Genomic DNA, 4,434 nt, shown 5'->3' with positions numbered 1-4,434 from the left:
CATGCTGAAATTTTCTCTTGTGCATATGCACAAGGTGTTCTGCGTATGCACACATGACTGTGTGCTTCCCCCTTATTTTCTTCACGTGTTCTCCTTTTGTACATGCTTTCTTCCACTTTTGCCTTGCCAAACTTGCCTCTAGGACCTAAAATCACTCAACAAACATGTCATGGCATCGAATGGCATAAACGTAGGATTAAAATTCACTAATTTAAGCACAAAAGTGCATGTTTTTACATTTAAGTCCAATTTAGGGAGAAAAAATAAAAGTATGCTATTTGGATGAATAAATGTGGGTTTATATGATGAAATCCACTCAAATCAAACCAAAATATATCGTCAAATATGGATTCATCAGGCGTCTACATCAAGCTAGAGCACAACACTCTGGAAGAGACCTTTCAGAAAGTTTTGAACAAGAACTAGGAGACATGGCCGAACCTGAAAGTGATGCCAGAAAGGTTCTTGGTGACTTCACCATGCCTACCTCTGACTTTTATGGTAGAAGTATCTCTGTACCTGCCATTGGAGCTAATAATTTTGAGCTTAAGCCTCAGTTAGTCTCTCTTCTATAGCAAAACTGCAAGTTCCATGGACTTCCAATGGAAGATCCACATCAGATTTTAGCTGAGTTCTTACAGATCTGTGATACTGTAAAGACTAATGGAGTAGATCATGAAGTCTACAAGCTGATGCTCTTTTCCTTTGCTGTAAGAGACAGAGCTAAGCTATGGTTGGATGCCCAACCAAAAGAGAGCTTAGACTCTTGGGAAAAGCTGGGTAATGCTTTTCTGGCTAAATTCTTTCCCCCTCAAAGGATGAGCAAGATTAGAGTGGAAGTTTAAACCTTCAGACAAAGAGAAGGTGAATCCCTCTATGAAGCATAGGAAAGATACAAGAAATTGATCAGGAGATGTCCTCCTGACATGCTCTCAGAATGGTCTATCATAGGCGTGTTATATGATGGTCTATCTAAGATATCCAAACTTTCATTGGACAGCTCTGCAGGTGGATCACTCCACTTGAAGAAAACACCTACAGAAGATAGAGAACTCATTTAAATGGTTGCAAATAACCAATTCATGTAAAATTCTAAAAGGAATAAACTATGGGACCTCTCAGAAGAAAGGAGTTCATGAAGTTGATACTCTGAATGCTATATTGGCTCAGAATAAGATCTTGACTCAGCAAGTCAATATGATCTCCCAGCATCTGATTGGAATGCAAACTGCAGCTGGCAGTACTCAGGAAGCTTCTTTTGAAACAGAAGCTTATGATCCTGATCAACCCACCATGGAGGAGGTGAACTATATGGGAGAACCCTATGAAAACACCTACAGTCCTTCATGGAGGAACCATCCTAACCTTTCATGGAAGGATCAACAGAAACCTCAGCAAGGTTTCAATAACAATCAAGGTGGAAGGAACCAGATTAAGTTCAATAACAGACCACCATTCCCATCTTCTCAAGGAAATATGGAAACCTCTAAGCAAAACCTCTCTGACATAGTCACTTTGGTTTTCATCCCCTTTAAGACCATTCAAAGTTTCATGAATGAAACAAGGTCCTCTATTAGAAACTTGGAGGTGCAAATTGGTCAACTGAGCAAGAAGATCCCTGAGATTCCTTTTGAAACTCTTCCTAGTAATACTGAGGTAAATCCTAAAGAAAAGTGTAAGGCCATAACCATGGAGATAGAGGCCGAATCTGAGGAGGATGGGGGTGGCAATGAACGCCAGTGAAGGACATATCACTGGGCGTTCAACGCCCAATCTGGCAGCAAGGCTGGCACTGAATGCCAGTGAGGAACCCCTCACTGGGTGTTCAATGCCCATCCTGGCCACAGAGCTGGCGTTGAATGCCAGCCAGGGAGCACTGGCTGGGTGTTCAACGCCCAAAGACCTAAGCTTTTTGGCGTTGAACGCCAGTGAGGAACCCCTCACTAGGCGTTTAATGCCCAACCATGCAACCTTTCTGGTGCTAAACACCAGTGAGGAACCCCTCGCTGGGCGTTCAACGCCCACACACCCAGGGAAGCTGGCATTGAACGCCAGCAAGGACATCCCTATTGGGCGTTCAACCCCCAAAAGCATAGAGGGACTGGCGTTTAACACCAGTGAGGGTGGACAGCAAGGGCGTTCAGCACCCAAAGAGCTCATAGAGCTGGCGTTAAACACCAGTCAAAGCACACCCTTAGAGTGCTTAAATCCTTCATGCAAAAATTTAGTTGTCACAAGTACGAACCCCAATAAAAAAAATAACCGAAGTATTCAAACCTCGGGTCATCTCTCAAAGGAATTGCAGGGAAATGTTCTTGTTATCGGTTATGGTAAAGTGTTTTTGGGGTTTTGAATAAGAAACATGAAGGATAATTGCAAGAAAGTAAAGGAAACTCAAATGTAAAAAGGTCTTGGCAAGAAATGATGGTCAAGGATTGTTATCCTTGTCACTAAATACAACATGATAATTGCAAGGATTAATCTCATTAAGTCATTCTCTAACAAGTAAAGGAAAGTCAAATGGACTACACCAATCCTAATCCATAAGTCCTAACCTTCTCACTAATTAATCTAGGGAAAGCTAGAGTCAATGCACACCAATTACCAACACTTGGACATTAGCAACTCAAGTTCACCTAAGTTACCATCCCAAGCCAAGAACACAAAAATTTATTCTAACATCCTTCCAAGCATTTTATCAAACACTTGGAAGGCATAAAAGGAAAGCAAAATAAAATTGCAAGAAAAATAAATCTACAACTACTACTTGCAAGGAATTAAACAACAACAATTCAAATCAACAATAAAGGAACATGAAACATAAATTGCATTAAAGGAAAATAGAGAAAACAAGAGTGCATCAACAACAAGTAAAAAATTACAAGAATAAAATGCTAAACTAGAGAAAGCAAAGGTAGAAGAACAAGGAATTGAAGATGAAAAGTAAATCAAAGCATGAATTAAACCTAGATCTAAGTAATCCTAATCTAGATCTAACCGAATTCTAAAGAGAAGAGAGAGCTTCTCTCTCTAGAAACTAACTCTAAACTAAACTATGTGATCCCTACCTTGACTCCTCTTGAATTCTGCATGTAATAGGCTCAGAAATGAGTTGGATCTGGGCCTGGGAAGCCCAGAAATCGCCCCCAGCGGTTTCACTTTAATGAAGTCACGTGCAAGCATCGACGCGTACACATGGGTCACGCGTACGCGTCGCTTGACATTTTGCTATCCACGTATACGCGTCGCCATGTGACTCCATATCCACGCGTGCGCGTTTGCTACGCGTGCGCATCGGTGTAAGCACTCTAAATCCTTGATTTTTCATGATTTCTCCACTTGCATACTTTTCTCTTCACTCCTTTGATCCATTCGTAGTCTTTTCAACCTAAATTCATTAACAAACGCATCAAGGGCTAGTGGAATCAAAGGTGAATTAAAATTAACAAATTAATTCATTGAATAAATGTGGAAAAAGTGGATAAAATCCACCTAAATTAAGCACAAAATGTACTACAAAATAGTGGTGATCAAATCTCCCCACACTTAAACCAAGCATGTCCTCATGCTTAAATCAAGAAAGAAACAAAGGGTATCAACATTTATTCAATACAACTAAACTATATGCAATCTACTTACATGCAACTATCTAATTGAATGCAATTACTTAGTCAAAATAAATCAATTCCCAAGAAAACCAATATGAGCATAAGGGCTAAAGGTATTAACAACCAAGCCAAACCACAATTGAATTGATTTATTAAAGATTATACAAACTTGCAAGAAAAGTGATGATCATGGGTGAAAACATGTAATTGAGCAATCGAACCCTCACCGGATGTGTATCTGCTCTAATCACTCAAGTGTATAGGGTTGATTCACTCAATTCTCTTCTAATCATGTTTTCCAAGATTTGTTTTTCATCTAACAATCAACAATTATTCAATGCATTTATACATATATCATGAGGTCTTTCTCATAGGTTGTAGTGGGGCTAGGGTCAAGTTAGGATTCATATGGCTAAGTGGGCTAGAATTTGAATCTTGATTGACTTAAACTTTCCACCTAACCTATGACAACCTATACAATTTCAAAGCTAACCTAACTACCCATTCTTCACTTTTTCAAATACTTATGCATTCTCTTTTCTTGATCACAACTCATATGCATTGATTATTATTGAACTTTGTTTTGGGGCATTTTGTCCCCTTCTTATTGCTTTTCCTTTTTTCTTCTTTTCTTCTTTATATATATATATATATATATATATATATATATATATATTCTTTGTTATTTTCTCATTTTTTTTCTTTTTGCAATAAAGTATATACAAAAGTATCAATGCATATGGTTTTACATTTAATTACCACATGAGTATGTACCCAATTCCCAAGATCTTCAATAAAGATACAACAGACACCTTTTTCCAACTAA

At 38.7% G+C, this 4,434-nt stretch overlaps 1 non-coding gene across 1 annotated transcript; it reads right to left on the bottom strand.

The window, feature by feature from the left end:
• Positions 1-824: 824 nt before the first annotated feature.
• Positions 825-931, bottom strand: LOC148568286 (small nucleolar RNA R71). Its single transcript, XR_015881595.1, has one exon. It is a non-coding gene; the product is annotated as a small nucleolar RNA R71 (small nucleolar RNA).
• Positions 932-4,434: the final 3,503 nt, after the last annotated feature.

The sequence above is a fragment of the Arachis ipaensis genome, chromosome B4, assembly GCF_059453495.1.
Source record: "Arachis ipaensis isolate K30076 ecotype BB chromosome B4, ASM5945349v1, whole genome shotgun sequence".
Lineage (NCBI taxonomy): Eukaryota > Viridiplantae > Streptophyta > Magnoliopsida > Fabales > Fabaceae > Arachis > Arachis ipaensis.
Note: the sequence above shows the minus strand (reverse complement) of the source record. Positions and strands in the feature narration are given on the sequence as shown.